Source organism: Prunus mume, linkage group LG8, assembly GCF_029339155.1.
Source record: "Prunus mume cultivar Tortuosa linkage group LG8, ASM2933915v1, whole genome shotgun sequence".
NCBI classification, from domain to species: Eukaryota; Viridiplantae; Streptophyta; class Magnoliopsida; order Rosales; family Rosaceae; genus Prunus; species Prunus mume.
Window position 1 is genome coordinate 20,426,705 of NC_142705.1, and position 19,389 is coordinate 20,446,093.

Consider the following 19,389-nt stretch of genomic DNA (forward strand, 5'->3'; position numbering starts at 1 on the left):
TTATACTAGGCTTGGTAGGGATAATGCAAGCTAACAAAGAAAATAAGCTAAATAAGGCTTCAAAAGGGTTAAACCTACAATGCATATGCAAGGGATAAGGCTTTTTGGCTCTGATGGTAACTAAACAACTTCATCTTGTTATTTGTTACGCAATCAATTTGATGCTTTGAATGGAACGGGCATGAGTTCTAGTATTTGGAACTAAAGAGATGAAAAAGCATTCTAAGTAGCAACCAAGCAAAGAAATAATGAGATCATGCAACGACTTTAGAAAACAAGAATATCAAGATTAATAACTCTCCAAACAAAGAACAGGCTCAAGTCTCTCAGGGTTGTAGCGTTAGTTTGAGTTCCTTCCTTCCAGCATGTTACAAAAACAGATGATCCTTTTTTTTTTTTTGGTGTGTGATTACATGTGAATTCGTAATTGACAACTATAACTAAGTATTAACCAAAGAGCATATCAGACTTCCACCCATGTTTGTAACTTTCTTTAAAAGTCATGCAATTAAAAACCAAATCCTCATCATTGTGTTGGAAGGTACCCTAAGACACAAACAAACAACAAAAACGACTCTTGACTCTTTTGGTTTTTTTTTTTAAATTTTAAATAAAGCACGAAAACACTTTTTAAAACAGTGAATAACAACATTAATAGTGATAGGTGGTGAATTTTGAAAATAAATCACGAAAAGCACTCTGTTTACCCCCCCACATTTAAACTAAACATTGTCCTCAATGTTTCAAAAGAAAACTTTAAACAAGAAAGCAATGAGAGACAACTAGCAAACAAGACAATCATAGCAAAGTAAAAATAATAAAGAGAAGAGTAAAAGAGAGCAAATCTGGTTGTAGAGCCCGGAGATTCCGTTGTCTTTCTATTTGAACACATGGGTTGCCTCCCAAGAAGCGCTTGCTTTAACGTCTTCCAGCCGGACGGTACCTCCCTTTAAGCTTCACTAGGGCCAATGGCATGGAGGGGTACATCCTCCACTACATGCTCCTCAAAAGACTCATAGTATGGCTTCAAACGGTGTCCATTCACTTTGAATTCATGTCCTGTCTTAAAACTTTGAATTTGGACTGCACCATAGGGAAAAACATTAGTAACAACAAAAGGACCAATCCATTTAGAACGCAACTTACCCGGAAACAAACGAAGGCGAGAGTTGAAAAGTAACACTTTCTGCCCCACAGAAAACGTTTTACTACGAATCATCTTGTCATGGGCAGCCTTTGTTTTCTCCTTGTAAATATGAGCGTTCTCATAAGCTTCAGTCCGAATTTCCTCAAGCTCATTCAATTGCAATTTCCTATGAAGTCCAGCGGCATCAATGTTCATGTTGAAAGTCTTGACTGCCCAATGTGCACGATGCTCCAACTCAACTGGAAGATGGCATGGTTTCCCATAAATGAGCCGAAAAGGAGACATTCCAATTGGTGTTTTGTAGGCAGTACGATATGCCCACAATGCATCATTCAAACGCAAGCTCCAATCCTTTCGAGTTGGTCCAACTGTCTTTTCCAAGATCTGCTTGATTTCCCGGTTGGAAACTTCGGCTTGTCCACTTGTTTGGGGATGATAAGGTGTTGAAACCTTATGCGTGACATTATACTTCTTAAGTAGTGCCTCTATGGTCCGATTACAAAAGTGAGAGCCCCCATCACTTATAAGTACTCGTGGCATTCCAAATCTTGCAAATATGTTAGTTTTAATAAAATCTGCAACCACTTTGGAATCATTGGTACGGGTGGCTTTTGCTTCCACCCATTTTGAAACATAATCCACAGCAAGTAGGATATAATTAAAACCATGTGAAGAAGGAAAAGGGCCCATGAAATCAATACCCCAAACATCAAAAATCTCAACAGAAAAGATAGGGGTTTGTGGCATTTGATCTTTTGCACCTATATTGCCCGTTCTTTGACAACGATCACAAGTCATACAAAAAATTCTAGCATCCTTAAAGATAGTAGGCCAATAAAATCCACATTCTAAAACCTTAAGTGCTGTGCGTTGTGTACCAAAGTGACCCCCACATGCATAAGTGTGACAGAAGGTTAAGATTGAATTAAACTCAGAATCATGCACACATCTACGAATAATTTGATCAGGGCAATATTTCCACAAATAAGGGTCATCCCACACATAAAACCGTGCAATTTTTTTAAGTTTATCGCGTTGGTGCCTAGTTATGGTGCTTGGAACTTGTTTAGACACAATATAATTCACAATATCAGCATACCATGGCTCACTTACCTCAATGGTCAGCAATTGTTCATCTGGGAATGCCTCTGGAATAGGTAGAAGGTCTTCTTCATGTACCAAACGGCTCAAGTGGTCAGCCACTACATTTTCACATCCTCTTTTGTCCCTAATTTCCACGTCAAACTCCTGAAGAAGAAGCATCCAGCGAATAAGCCTTGGTTTGGCTTCTTTCTTTGTGAGTAAGTACTTCAAAGCTGCATGGTCAGAGTAAATTATAACTTTAGTACAAAGTAAATAAGAACGAAACTTATCTAAAGCAAACACAACAGCAAGAAGTTCTTTTTCAGTGGTGGAGTAATTCAATTGAGCATCATTCAAGGTTCGGGATGCGTAGTAGATGACGTGTGGCTTCTTGTCCTTCCGTTGTCCCAAAACAGCCCCTAAAGCATAATCTGATGCATCACACATAAGCTCGAACGGAAGGCTCCAATCTGGTGGAACAATGATAGGTGCTGAAGTTAACAATTCTTTGAGGTGATTGAACGCCTTCTCACATTCGTCATCGAACACAAACGGCACATCCTTTTGTAGAAGTCGGCACAAGGGTGTTGAAATCTTCGAGAAATCTTTGATAAAACGTCTATAGAATCCTGCATGTCCAAGGAAAGAACGAACCTCTCTCACCGAAGTGGGAGAGGGTAAGTGGCGTACAAGACCTATTTTTGATTTATCAACTTCAATTCCCTTTTCTGAAACTATATGTCCTAAAACTATGCCTTGTTTTACCATGAAGTGACTGTTTTTCCCAATTTAAAACAAGGTTGGTTTCAATGCAACGTTTTAATATCAACGTGAGATTAGTTAAACAGCCATCAAAAGAGTCACCAAAGACACTAAAATCATCCATGAAAACCTCAATAATCTTCTCAACGAAATCGGAAAAGATACTTACCATGCATCTTTGAAAGGTGGCTGGTGCATTACATAAACCAAATGGCATTCGTCGATAAGCAAAAGTACCAAACGGACAAGTAAAAGTAGTCTTTTCTTGGTCATCTGGGGCTATAACAATCTGATTATATCCCGAATAGCCATCAAGAAAGCAATAAAAAGAATGACCGGCTAACCTTTCAAGCATTTGATCAATGAACGGCAAAGGGAAGTGATCTTTCCTTGTGGTGGCGTTGAGCTTCCTATAATCAATGCAAACTCCAAAATTTGGCGTGAGAAATAACTAACGCACAAATTAAACCCTATAATTTATGCAATCGTAGTACGAGTAAGTAGGGATCATTCTATTCCGGGGATTAGGAGGGATGCTAATCAACACAAATTAGACTTATTAAATTGGAAACTAAGTTAAGGGAACAATGATTGGGGGGAAATTGGATGATTTAGAATAAAGTAAAACTGACAGCAGCAAACAACTAAGTCGTGAATGAAATATGGATTAAGGGATAGTTAGAGGATTCTTCTCCACACATGGAACATATGCACACAAATCGATCTCCAGTTACTCTTTCTATAAAGTATGAATGACAAAGCCCCAAATTAATTGTGAATGCACTAATTAACTCTCAGATTTTCCTAAGTTCATTGAATTGGACTCAGCGACGCAATCAAATTATCCTTATCAAGTTCCCTATATGAACAGCATGATAGAGATACATATCAAAGATCATTAAGTTCTATGAAAATCATAAGCCTTGACAAGGCAATTGTAACTATGAAAAGCATGATACTCCTGCCAAGAATTTACTTAACGCAATCATGACTAGTGACTTTTACTACTTATGAATATAAGTTCATAACGATTAGGTGAAATTCCCTTATATTCTAGCATCAAATCCCTGCATACAAACTAAGTATGCATCCTTAATAAACATGCAAGAATAAGTTCTCAATAAAACAGAAAAGTAAATCACATTCATACTTTAGGAAACCATAACTGGAAGTAATCAATTCATGTAAAACATATGTCCATGGCTTCGAATTCACCTCTAACTAAGAAGAAATTCAGTTACACATGTTCATAATAATTGAAAAGCAATCTAGAATAAACATTTGAACTAATCAAGGGAAGAACTCTGAAAAACCCAATGGATGCAGCAGGTTCCGGCACCAAGTTCTTCTTCTCCCTTTCTCCTTTCTTGCTACGGCACCAAAAGAACTCCCTTCTCCTGCGGTAACCCCTCCTTTATATATGTGGTAGATCTAGGGTAAAAGGGCCCAGCAGAAACCCACGAAATTAGGGTTTTATTTGGCAGATTTCTTTAGGCATTATAGGGCCCAATAGAAACCCACGAAATTAGGGTTTTTAGGTTTCCTAATATGAAATTAATCCCCCCCTTTTCCAGCTGGAATTTAGGTCGAATAGGATTAGGATAAGGTAAAATAAAATAAAATCAGTTAGGGTTTTACTTCCCAGAAGCTGATTCTTGAATTAATTTCCCCATCTTTTTAGCACATTCCTAGCCTATTCGAACTTCAAAAACGTCCATCCATCTTGGCCCATGCATATGCTATCCATTCCAAGTCCAAAACTGCTCTAAAATGCTCCAAAATGCCCTTTCTTTCCAATCTTGCCATTTGGACCTACAATAGTACGAAAATAAGCTAAATCACTCTAATAAATGGGAATTAACTAAGTAAATGCAAAGAAATAAGATAGCAAAGTCGCATAAATATGCTCCTATCAACCGTCGTTATAAAGTTTTAATAACGTCGACTTCTATGTTATTGCGTCGTGTGAAATTTTATAATACGTCGTTTGTTTATAAATAACCGTCGTGTGTTTTCTTGTGCTGACTTTTTTATGTCTTTATTTTAGGATGAATTGCAAAAATAAGTGGTTGAAGGCAGTCTCAGTGTATCTGGTAGTAATGATGTGTTGACCTTGGCTTTGCGTCCCAAGCATCCAGGGAGAGTAAGAGGGGTAGGTGCTGGGATTTCCCCTAGGCAATACTTCAATTTACCTAGACAACAGAGGGTAAAGTTTGCCGATCAATTGAAGGAAAGTGTAAGAATTGTCCTTCAAGAAGAGACTAAGAAGATGGAAGCTAGATCAAGGAAAGAGACTTTAAGGATGGAGGCCAGAACCAAGCAATTGGTAGAGGCTGAGAGGAACATTCTTGAGTCACTTTCCCAACTCATCCCCAATTTTGATCCAAGCATGCTTAAACCGAAAACTTGCCCCTGTCAAAACCAAGGTCTAGAGCAAAGTCCCAAAAATCCAATGTTTGACAAAGCAAGCTGCTCTGGGGCTGATGTGAGATCCCTACATTTTGAGGATGATACTGCCAAAAATGGGGAACAATGCAGGAAGAAACGGTAACATATCTGAACTTTGAATTCTCTTTTTTTAAAAAACTATTAGACGTCGTTATTACGAAGAAAACCGTCGTTTGAAAATCATACCACGACTATTTTATAAATAAACCATCGTTTGTATTTCAATACCACGTCGTTTTTAGTTTACTTGTTTTACACGCCATTAGACGTCGTGCCTTATGGTTTTTAGATGACGGTTTTAGTCCTTACCGATGTAATAGACAAATCCCACGACGTTTATTATTTACCATCGTTTAATAATTTTAAGACGTCCATAATTCTTACATACCGTCTTATGTTATGCCTTACCACGACATTTTGATTTAATTTTTTTACTTTCTGTACAATCTGTCTTATATATATATATTTCTTTTTTACTTAAAACAGAAATCTGGGGATTTAGAAAATCAAGATGAAGAGAAGAAAGAAGAAAAAAAAGATGAAGAGAAGAAGGAAGAAAGAAAAGATGAGGAGAATAAGGAAGAAAAAAAAGATGAAGAGAAGGAGGAAGAAAAAAAAGAAGAAAAAAAAGATGAAGAGAAAATGGAAGAAAAAAATGATGAAGAGAAGAAAGAAGAAAAACAAGATGAAGAAAAGCATGACGAAGAGGTATATTCTCATAACTTTGCCTTTTTTATTTGTTTTTCAAATTTCAGACGTCGATATTTTTCTTTAAACCGTCGTTTGTTTTCAAATTAGACGTCGGAATTTGTTTCCTATGACGTAATAAATTATTCAACACGACGGTTTTTTATTACCGTCTTTTAAATTATTATCAGACGACGTTGTTTTATTTAAACCGTCATTTTTATTGAATTACCACGTCATTTTATTTTGCTTTATTTCTTTAAACAGGGTAATGAAGTAGTTGATTATTCAAATGTGGAGGTGCAATCTTCCTTACAATCCCTTTGTCGTTATGTGGAAACGACACTAAAGCCTCAGGAGAAGATCATGACCTTCACAATTGAGAATGAGGTGTTTGGTGCAGATCGCAGTACCTTCGTCTTGCATGAAGATATTACACAGTTAGCAGGCATGGAAGAAATTGGGGCTACCGTGGTTGCAGTATATATGAGGTTTGTCCTTATCAAATATTTATTTCACACTCAAATTTGTGTTTGAAAACAAATAAACATTTTAGCATAAGACGTCGGTGGTTTATTTATTGCGTCGTTTGAAACCACTAACCACGTCGTTCTTTTTTTACCGTCGTGATAAATAGGTTATAACGTCTGTTTCTATTTCAGTTCGTCGTGTGAAATTGTATAATACGTCGTTTGTTTATAAATAATCGTCGTGTGTTTTTTGTGCTGACTTTTTTTTATTTATAAATCTTTGTTTTATATATTTAGGTGCTTATATGATCGTTTGAGAGAAGCAAATATGTGCAGCATGGTTGGCTTTATCGACCCTGCTCAAGTTAGTGCCAACGCAGGTCACTAACCGATGATCACGCAATTGTAACGATCGTCTTCAGAAGACAGATGGTGAACAGATTTTCATGATGCCTTACAATCCAGGGTTAGTCTCCTTAAAAGGATTTTGTTTGTATGATTTTCACTAACTGACTGCGTATAAAGCTGTTTAACTAATTTTGTGCCGTTTGAAACATCTAACCACGTCGGTTCTTTATTTATTGAGTCGTTTGAAATAACTAACCACATCGTGGTTAATTACCGTCGTGATAAATTCATAATGACGTCGATTGCTACGTTATTTTGTCGTGTGACACTGTATAATATGTCGTTTTTTATAAATAACCGTCGTTGTTTTCTTGTGCTGCCTTTTTATATTAACCGTCATTTTTATGTTCATTTTGAGCAGCCGTCATTGCGTCTTCTTGATTGTGAGAGCAAAGAGGGAAACCGTCTATTTTTGGATCCTCTGCCTGGAAATCGTGTGGTTGATGAGGAAGGCAAAAACATCGTGAACAGTGCTTTAAAATATATAATTCCCACATAGGCAGACCAGGCCGTAAAGCACCAATTTGGAAAACTCTGCCAGGCACACCAAAGCAACCCAGCAGTGTCGAATGCGGGTATTATGTGATGCGCTTCATGAGGGACATCATCATGGATCCTTCCTTGGAGTTTGAGAAGAAGGTAAGAAGAAAATTTTCAGAAACATTTTATGTGGTTTTTTGTATTATCAACGACGGTCCTTTAAAATTACCGTCGTTGAATCGATATACTACGTCGGTTATGAAAAATAGCGTCGTCTGTGACTGAATTTCTTTTTATTTTGTAAAGCTTAATAATCATTGTTTATGGATTGCAGTTTGCCAAGGGAAAAGAGCAAGCGCCATACCCCCAAGCAGCCATTGATGAAGTCCGGAATGAATGGGCAGAGTTTGTTTGCCTTCATATGGAGTAGAGGATTTTTGGAACACTTGATATTTTTATATGTACAATCTATAATATATAATGTACAAATTTTGTCTATAATATATATCCTTCTTTTCCCAGAAAATTTGTTGAGGTTTTCATAATTTAAAAGAAAAAACAAATTGTGTAACCGACGTGTAATAACTTTCCAACGACATAATTATGTCAAAAACCGACGTAAAAGGATATTTAGACGACAGATATGACGTGGTAATTAAATTACACGGCGACACCTTTTTTGTTTAAGTCGTGGAATATTGATTTTACGTCGGATGGTGAAACATCCGTCATGGTTTCTCTTTTAAATGACGTCCTTTTTACAAGTGAGTCGTTTATTATTATTTACAACGTCGTTAATTAATTAACCCCGACGTGGTTTGTTGTTGATATAAGAATATTTTATTATTTTTAATTCAAAATATTCAAAATAAATTTAAAATAAATCAAAAAAATGCAACGTCAACTCCTATTGGTTCAATAGACAACGTGGTTTCTTCAAAATAAACGGTGTTATGTTCAGTGTTTGAGTCGTGGAATACTATATTTACGTTAGTTTTGGTAGAACTTTCGCCATGGTTTTTCATAGTTTTGACAACTTCTGTTTGATTTTGTGTCGTACAAAGTTTTACCACGACGTCTTTAATGTAATAAGTGTCATGTTTAAAGTGAACTTTTAACGACGGTTGTTTTTTCCGTCGATGTTTTAAAGAGCGCGCTTTCTAAAAATATTCGCACGACCTAAAATTTTCAGATTTGGCTCTTAGTTTTATACATCTAACCCTGAACCCTAAAATTTTCAAATTTCTTAGCAACATAACATTTCGCTCTCTCACTTCATCTCTAATTCAAAGTTGGGCTCTCTAGGCTCTGTCGAATCCAACTAGGCCATAATCTGTGAGCTCTGCCAACCTATAAGTACAAACCCTCTCTTCCCCTTGTAAATTCATTGAATGATATTAGGTTGTTTTGTTAAAGGGTTTTAGATATATGTTTTGCGATCTGTTAATAATGTTGTTGGAGGTATGGGTTCATGGATTTTATGTTTAATGTTTTCTTGATCACTCTCTGTTATGTTGAATAGGGAATGGATTTAATTTTGTCGGATCTTTTAATGACTCTCTGTTACGTTGAATTGGGAATGGATTTATTGTTTTCATGCTTGGTTTCATGTATATGTTGGTTTCTTAATAGGGTTTTGGGATCTTGAAAATAAACTGGGATATCGACGCTGTTTTAGGCATACGACGACGGTTTTTTCATAAACCGTCGTTTGTATTACTTATACACGATGGTGTTATTTAACTACCGTCGTGGTTATAATTAGACGACGTTTGTTGAAAATCCGTCGTCTATATATGTCAAATACGTCTGTTTTTGTTTAAAAACCGTCGTCCGTGTTGTATATTACTTGCTATTAGAACTTTATATAATCTGCTATAGTGATGGTCATTACTTGTCTTTTCACTTTATTATATATAATAGGGTATAGTGTCGGAGATGGATAAGTCATGGATGCACTCGGATAGAAGATCGAAGGCATATGAGTTAGGGGTGGAAGCATTTTTGAACTTTTCTGTAGAAAATCTTCTAACTACAACACATATCCATTGTCCATGTGTTAAATGTGTTAATTTGAAATTGTTTGGGGTTGGAATTATAAGGGATCACTTATATTTTAATGGAGTTGACCAAAGCTATAAGAATTGGACATTTCACGGAGAACCTTGGGAAGCAACTACTAATGCTAGTAGAAATGTTCAAGAAGATGATGACCATAGTAGGTACAGTTTTGTGTCTAAAGAAATAGAGATGGATGATAATGATTTTGGTGATTTTGGATCCGATCCTTATGAGTTTGCCAATGTGATTGGGGATGGAGATCAACCATTGTACCCTGGTTGTAGAAAGTACACGAAGTTATCGGCATTAGTGAAGTTATATAATTTGAAGGCAAAACATGGGATGAGTGATGTTTGTTTTACAAAATTATTGATACTTCAAGGCGATTTGCTTCCAGAAGGAAATACAATACCGGCCTCTATGTATGAGGCAAAAAAGACTTTGTGTGCATTGGGGCTGAGTTATGAGAAAATGCACGCATGCCCCAATGATTGCATCTTGTATAGGAAAGAGTATGAGGATTCAACTAATTGTCCTACTTGTGGTATCTCAAGGTGGAAGGAAGGCAAAGATTCAATCTTGAAAGAGGGTGTGCCAGCGAAGGTGGTGTGGTATTTTCCTCCAATTCCAAGGTTTAAAAGGATGTTTCGATCACATGAGACAGCTAAGAGTTTGACTTGGCATGCTGCTAAAAATCAATTGTGATTAGATGTCTCATCCGGCGGATTCCCCGTCTTGGAAACTTCTTGATGATAAATGGCCCGAGTTTGGTAATGAGCCGAGAAACTTGAGATTGGCTCTTTCATCTGATGGATTCAATCCCCACAGTTCTCTAAGTAGCAGATATAGTTGCTGGCCAGTTATCTTAGTTACATATAATTTCCCTCCATGGTCTGTGCATGTAACGAAAGTTCATGATGTTGACCTTATTGATTTCCAGTCCTAAACAGCCCGAAAATGATATAGACGTCTACTTGGAGCCTTTGATTGATGATTTAAAATCTTTGTGGGATGGGATTGGAGGAGTGTATGATGCACATAATGGAGAATACTTTACACTCAGAGCTGCATTAATGTGGACAATTAATGATTTCCCCGCCTATGGAAACTTATCTGGTTGTGTTGTTAAAGGATTTAAACCTTGTCCAATATGCGGCGATGATACACCTAGTCACAGGTTGAAAAATGGCCACAAAATTTGTTACATTGGGCATAGAAAATGGTTACCAATCAATCATCCATATAAGAGGCAACGTGCAGCTTTTAATGGGAAACCTGAATATGGCACACCTCCCGAGCCATTAACCGGAGAAGAAGTGCTGCATATGGTTGAAGATGGTGACAAAGTTTGTTGGAAGAAGAAATCAATATTCTTTGATCTCGAGTATTGGAAATACCTTCCTGTGAGACATGTCCTAGATGTTATGCACATTCAGAAGAATGTTTGCGATAGTATCATTGGTACATTCTGGAGATCCTGGAAAAATAAAAATGGGATTGCTGCTCGATTAGATTTATTGAACATGGGGTCAAAACAGATTTGCAACCCGAGTATGAAGAAAGACGTACTCGTTTGCCTCCCGGGCCTTGAAATTTGTCAAGAGCAGAGAAGAAAGAGGTTTGCAATTCTTTCTATGGTATGAAGGTCCCTGAAGGTTATTCTTCAAATATAAAAAATCTTGTATCTTTACAAGATTCAAGACTTCTTGGCCTTAAATCACATGATTGTCATACCTTAATGCAACAATTGCTCCCTGTGGCAATTCGTTCATGTTTTGGAGAAGCCTGCAAGGTATGCAATAACTCGTTTGTGCTTCTTCTTCAATGCTATATGTGCAAAGACTGTTGATGTTTCCAAGCTAGATAAGTTGGAAGAAGATGTAGTAATTACTTTGTGTTTGCTTGAGAAGTACTTTCCCCCTTCATTCTTTGATATCATGGTTCATCTAGTAGTACATCTTGTCAGAGAAGTTTGTCTATGTGGACCAGTATATTTTAGATGGATGTATCCATTTGAAAGATATATGAAAGTGCTAAAGGGGTATGTTCAGAATCGTACTCGTCCCGAAGGTTGCATTGCTTGAGCGGTATATACCTGAAGAAGCTGTAGAGTTTTGTACCGAGCATTTATCTGATGTTAGTACAGTTGGAGTGCCTTCAAGCCAAAATATGGGAGTTTCAAAGCCATTATCAGGTTGCACAGTGAGCGTAGTTGATCGAGACCTGTTGAACCAAGCACATCTATATGTCTTGGAGAATACGGAGGAAGTCCTACCTTATATCGAGTACGTATGAGTTTTATTCTTTAAGTTTCCATTTTAAATTATTTCTTATGTTTATCTTATATGTTTGGGACCGTAATGCTTGAATTTTTTGTGTCATGTAGGCAACATATGATCCACATCAAGACCGCTTATCCAAAATTTAGAAAGAGAACAAAGTGGCTGCAGGATAAGCACAATAGCACTTTCATTCAATGGCTACGCTTCAAGGTATATGTTATTGAATAACATATTGGACTTTTAATTTTCTTCTTTCTATGTTAGATTGAATTAAGTTATGATTAATTTGCAGGTTCAAAGTAAACTTAATGAGGAAGACAATCATGGCATATCAGAAAATTTAAGGTGGCTAGCAGCTGGTCCAAACATGGCAGTGCCATTATATAGGAGCTATCTTATTAAAGGTATTAAATTCAACATCAAGGCACAAGATGATGTGCGGACAACTCAAAATAGTGGAGTTTATTTACTTGCACATACCATGCAAGTTGCTAGTGCCAAGGATAAAAACCCAATTCTCTCAAATATGGGTTTCTATGGTGTCATTCAAGAAATTTAGGACCTTGACTACCAAAAGTTTACAATCCCAGTCTTTAGGTGTGATTGGATAGATAGTATTTCTGGTCTTGTAGTGGACAAACTTGGATTTACCCTTGTAGATTTGAGTAAAATTGGACATAGAAATGACCAATTTGTTTTGGCTTCTCAAGTCAAACAAGTATTTTTTGTTGACGACCCGATGCATCGTGGTTGGTCGGTAGTGTTATCAATGTCAAATAGAGAATATAATGATGTTATTGGTGATGATGTCTTAGGTGATGTGAGAATTGAGTGTGAGCCATTTACTAGAGGGATGCCAAATGTTGACACATTTGATGAAGTGGTGGGTGAGTTAGGGAGTCAAAATATTTGAGATGGGTGTGAAGATATATGGATTGAATGATGCTTTATGTAATTGGCAGTGTATGACATTAATTTTGTAATATATTGTAATGTGATTTCATCACTTTCATTATACAGGTTTTGGCCACAAAAAAAATCAGTACAAAAATTACTGGTTCCAGATTACAAACACGACGATCTTGATAAAAATGTGAAAATAAAACGTCTGTTCTAATAAAAAATGACGTTTTGGAGCATTCAACGACCGCAATATATTTACTGACGTCTTAAAGCAACATAACAATGAAGAACCACGACGCTATTGTGAAACAGTTATTCAGGATAACACGTCGGAGAAGCATAAAGAACCGTCATGTAATTCAAAATAACACGACTCCAATCCCATAATACCAACGTCTAAAAGGCGAGATATTTAACCAGAACGTTACAAAAGACGACGTCGTCATAAATTTACCACGTCGCATGTTCTTTCATAAACGAAGTGGAAAAGGATGAATTCACGACGGTATTTGAACTCCATTGGTAAATTTGTCGACGTTAAGATATATGAATTAGACACGTTAATTTTTTTAATGATGACATATAAATTATGAAACACGGCAGTCTTTTTCATGGTAACGACGTTGTATATAGATGACAATGTTGTCTTTATAAATTAATGTGTCGTAATTAATGACCAAATCCTTTTCTTCCACGTCGTTTATTTTCAGATCGTGTCGTTAAAATTATTTTACACGGCAGTGGAATGAGAAACGATGCCGTTTCAGAGTCATTACACATAGATTATATTTCAAAATATGAAGTATAAATTCTATAATACGGCTCTCATTTATTTGGAACCGACGTTGTTTATATATTTCAACGTCGTCTCTGTACATACATGCGTCGTAAGTAATGACCCTTACATCTATTTCCACGTCATCATTCATAGAAAAATCGAAGTGGAAAATTTATTTTACGACGGTTGTTGGAAATGTAGTAACGTAGTAGGTGTCCATAACGTCATTTGTTATGTATTTAAAGACGTCATATTTTTATTTGTCGTTAAAGGTTTATTTAACGGTGTTGAGTTTTAGTTCTCATCGTTGTATGTGAATCTTGCGGCCATGTTCTGTGAATCTATGTCATATGTTTCCTTTTTAACGACGGTTTTTTGTCAGAGTTGGTCGTCTATTCTCATCGTCGATTTTTTTTATGTCTTTTTGCAGTACAAAGACGTCGGTTTTTATTTGTTGATGACGTTTTTTGTTTTAACAACCACGGTTATTTACCGTCGTGGTTTTGTTATGGAAAAGATGTCGGTGTATTCCACGACCATTTGAAAACTGAATACACGACGGTGAATTCCCGTCGTGTTTTTCCTTTTTTGTAGTAGTGCCTTGATGGCCTTTTCTTGATTTCTCAAGAATGAACACCTTTGTTAGAAAGACCTTTTGTTTATCTTGATTTTTACTCCTTCACCTTAAGGCTCCAAGATTGGAGTCATCTACCTCACCACACCAAATGCTCCTATAGATGAAGAGAAGACAATCGAGAAGTATGGATGCAAGTCTACTTCTTGACTAGACCAATTTTTTGGTTTATGGAAGATGAGATACAAAGAAGATAACTCATCAACCAAAGTAGGAAACCAAAAACCCTAGCTAGGTTTTCTCCAACACTTAGCTTATATAGGACAATACAAAAGACAATTTGGTGGGTATTTGGGGCTCCATTGGTCCATGGGTCATGTCATCTTATGCCACTTATCCCTTGGACCCAATAGCCTTTTGGGCTATTTTGTCCATTTCCTTTTAAATCATATTTAAAAGCCCAATCCAATATTTCTATATGTCAATATTAATTTCATAATTAATCTTTTAACTGCAATTTAACTATTAAATTATAATTATAATCTTACTTAATTGACCTGGTCGAACTATTTGACTTTGGTCAATTGCTCTGGTCAACGTATTGACTTTTGACCGTTGACTTTGACATTTGATTATCAACCATTGACTTGTGTTGTGTCTCCTCATTTCATTTGTCCTCATTTGTACCTCTAATCAATTCTTTGGGTATGCAGATCCGTAGGATCCCTTTAGCAAGGTAATGGGTTGACATAACTCCTCAGAGATGATATACGAATTAAATTCCACAATTTAACTCTTCCTGTGAATAAAGGTTAATTGAAACCTTTTAAGACATCCACAAACTATGGTTGTTGCCTAGCAGCAAGTCACAATTATTCTAGCTAAATGAGATGTTGTGAATGAACCTATTCAAATTGGGATGACCATGCAATTGAATCCTTCTCTTATGTCAATACTCCTTATTCACATTATCAGATCATAGAATCCGATTGTCAGTATCCTAATGTGAATAATTCCTTTTATATGATTATCCTGGTAAGATTTGAAGACTTCTTCTTTCAAATCTTATCCATTACTCTGCGTAGAGATTTGACCAATCATATCTTGGAGTATTCTCCCTCCTTTACTGAGAGTAGAGATTCCTTGTTGTACATTCATTTGCTTCCATGACTCTATTGAGAATCCTGATGAGCACCTTTAAGGTATGCCTAATTCAGCATGACTATATAGTGCCTCAAAGAATAACAACATAGCCACAAAACATCTATGATGCCTCAGGTTTAAGGATTAATTTGCACCATTACAATTTATGAGTTCCAGCTTCACATGTGAGTAAAGACTTCCATGTTGTAACTCATGTGTTGGATTGCGTTTAGTGTACTTGTTCTTCTACAAGCACATACACACATATCGATGTGTTTCCACACTTAATGACTTGAGACCTTGCCATTCCCTACACATAGAGACGATACTGTGTGTACTGGTATTTTCGGAATATGGATGCCCAATCAATATTTCTATGACCAGAAACATATTCAGGATTTAGGGATGATGAGAAGTCTCCATGTATGCAATCTCATTACATAACTCACTTGTGTATTACTTGGACTATGGTTGTTCTACATATTGAAAGATAATATATGATGATTTAATGTATAAACAACTTTTCTTGCCCATTGATAACATAATATGTCTTTGATCAAAGATGCCCTTAACTCTAACTATTACATAATTAGTTGGCTTTAAGGGCATAGTTCTATAAAAATAAAAAAAAATAAAAAAATGGGAATTGACGATTGAAGCAAAGTAGAGGAAAATAAAAAAAAAGGTTATACCTTTGCCTTTGGAGAATCTGATCAACTCTCTCCCTCTTTGTTAAAAACAAGCGCTCACTAATTTCTTCTGTATGCAGTGTGCTGCTCTGAAACAAAAAAAAATAGAAATCAGTTGTTTGCATATAGACAGAAAAAGAAGAAAAAGGGAAGTGAGCAAAACATAAAAAAGAAAGAAAGAAAGCTTGAAAAGGGAGGCTACGTTGTGCAGCCCACTCCTTGAATTCCGCATCTAGTGTTTTTGTACAAACAATCAAAACAAAAGAAGCTCTGTGTTTTGCTTTGGATATGACAATGGAAAAAGGTTCGCTACAGTACAAAAAGAAACGAAGAGAAATAGCAAGAGGAAGGAGTTGTGTTGGTGTTAGAACAGACAAAAGGAAAAAATAGTAAGAGGTCGAAGAAAAGTCAACGAACAAAAAAAAATAATATAAAATAAAGAAGAAAGTGGCTATGCGCCACTTTGCTTGAATGATAGACAAAATAAATGATGATGGCCAAGATAGAGGAAGGAGATGCCAGCTAAAAGGAAAAGGAGTTAAAAAAAGAAAAGAAACAAGCCTTACTGTTGGTTTTCTCTTCCAGCTTGCTTCGCACGAATAATACTTGTTTTGGAATTGTTGTTTGATCTTTCTAAGAGATATAGTGAAATATTTGAGTTAATCTCAAGTACTCCAAATAAATATGGGAGTTGCAAAGCCTGATTTTATTTCGGAACAAACTCTAGAAGAGTTTCATAGCTATCAGGTTGGCTTCAATTGGTTGCTGGATACCAAAGATTTTATGATATGGACTCCTTGCTCATGGGGTAATTGATAAAAAATATCGAAGGCCCGAAACACATTAATGGGTTGCCAAAAATATTTGCCCATTAGTTCTTAAAAGCCCAAAATATTTAATGGGTGATCCAAATAATTACCCATTAAATTTACAGAGGCCCGAATTACCTATTATATGGTTAAGGGATCATTTTTAAAATCCTCATAGTCATATTTGGGTCTAAATGCAAATGTCAATTGTAGAAAATTAGTGGGTTCATTCAAAATTGCTCATTATTTTTCTTGGACATTGACAATGAGAAAAATGGTACAAAATCATCCAATTTTTCCCATGGGTCATCCACCCATGCGAATTTCAATGAGATTAAATTCAAATTTCTCAAACACAAATTCTCAATTAGTGGGTCCATACTTACCCATTAATTTCTAAATTCTGAACTACATTGGTTTGATCCCATCAAGGGTATGTAGGTAGTCTAGCATCCCAATAGACACAAAAAGACGCAACCGCAACTAAATTTGAATCACTGGTTACATCAACTAAATTCCCACAAATCAAATATCCATCTCCGTACAAATCAATTCCGAACTACGTTGGTTTGATCCCATCAAGGGTACTTAGGCACCATACTAATAGACGCAACAGCAACCAAATTTGAATCCCTTGTTTATTTTTTAACAAAATTCGCCCCGAACACAATTCTGTATTGAATCCCTGGTTTATTCAGCTAAATTCACTCAAACACTTCTCAATACAATTCAAATCAAATTTTTCTTGCAATGAGTCATTTATTCATTGTGATTCTTTGAACTACGAGTGGGTTGATTCCTGGAAGGGATGCATAGGCACCCTGACGTTGGACTTAGGGGCAATTGCAAAACCAAACACACACATTCTGTTTCTTTATGATGGAATCAACGGTTGTTCCCTTGAAGCAAGGGATTGTAATTAAGAGACACCGCGTCTCGAATGGGGCAAACCTAAAATAATAAAACTCCATTATTTAATTAGTGGTGGTGAAATTATGTTGGGAGGTTCACATTTTTCTTCAACAGATGCATCATCTACTTACATTCCATTCAAGCCATTTGCGACTTGGTGGTGGCATGTTGCGCACTCAATTAAAAAAGGAGAAAAACTTCTTCAATCAGCCTACTCGCCCGACAAAAGGGAAACACCATGATTTTGTCGGTAATGCCGAGCTTGCTAATCCCATGTCTAGAATTATGGGATGGGGATGGATCATCCCCCAAGCTTCTTACTTCAGCTAAGCCTTATTTCGTTGCCTAAGCTCTCCTATTGTGTGTTGAGAAGTATTCGTTGTTTGTGGACAAAGTTTACCATACCATGCACAAAGTCATGGTGTTTTATTTATTGGAACAGTGGTTGTTGTTAGGGATGGGCACAATTTCAAGTCAATTCGACTGAACTGCCTAATCCGATCATAGTGGGTTAGGTTGGCCTAAAAATGAGTGGGTCTTGAGTTCAAAAAAATCATAAACCGCTACATACAAGTTGGGTTATGGGTTGGAACCGAAACTTAAAAGTAGGCTTAATTTTGAGTTCACTCGTCCAAACTGCCTAACCCCGTCACAAAAAGTTTGGGTTCAGTTGTCTTGGCCTAATAATGAGCAGTTCTTGGGTCCAAGAAATCATAAACAACTATATATCGGGTTGGGACTAAAACCAACCCAACCCAACCCAACCCATGGCCGCCCCTAGTTGTTGCAACCTCTAAACAAAAGTAGGTATGAAATGTACCTCTACCATGGTTTTATAGACATAAAAAAGTGCACACCAAGGCAGCACCATGAGGATTATATTCAGTGGCATCGCCCATGTTCTTCCATTTTGAAGAAGCCCACCTTGAACTCAATGAAGACACAACTTTCCAAGCTTTTTAAGGAATTCAATGAGTTATGCATAATGATAGAGACAACAATGCTCTGTTTGGATGAAGGAATTGCAAATTACATAGAGTTCTAAAATGACGGAATTTAGATTTCCGTCATTTCAATTTCCAGCACTAAAGCTTTGATTTTCGTTCAAATGAAGCGAAATTTGGTGAAGGAAGTGCCTTTTGCTTCTCTTGTTGTCAAGGCTGCTAGTAGGCTCGATTCTATTGTACCTCTTTTTCTTGCTTCTTCATGTAAAGGCAAAAGAAACCATACTCGTAATTTCTAAGAATTTCTTTACCTAATTGCATGGATTCTGGATCGCTCCTTCGTTTGATGTAGTTGAAAAACTGGGTACCAGAAAGAGGTCCCTGCCTGAGGAGTCTGTGAGTGGTGGCGATGTGGGCCAGGCTCAGCCCGAGACTACTCAAAGCAAGTGGGCAAGGACTTCACCTGCAAAGACTCCACAGTCGTCCCCTGCTGCCCTTTAGGTATTCTTTTCTTGCTATTCATCTGTTGATTAGTAGAAGACATGAAATTGTCACTGCTGATCTTAATTTATTTGTCTGCAGATTCCTCCCCCTCCTACCTCTCCATTAACTTCGGTGCCACCTTCGAGCCCAATTCCTAATGTTGGAGAAGTTCTTCCAAAGGAAAGAGCTGGAGAAGTGGAGCCTCCTTCTGAAGGGGTTCAAGCTGGGATTTCTGTTTCAGTAGATGTCCCTAGTACTGAGGTAAGGAATGGCCTTATTTTAGACATACAAAATATGTTGTTGATGTTTTTTTTATTTTTTAAGGG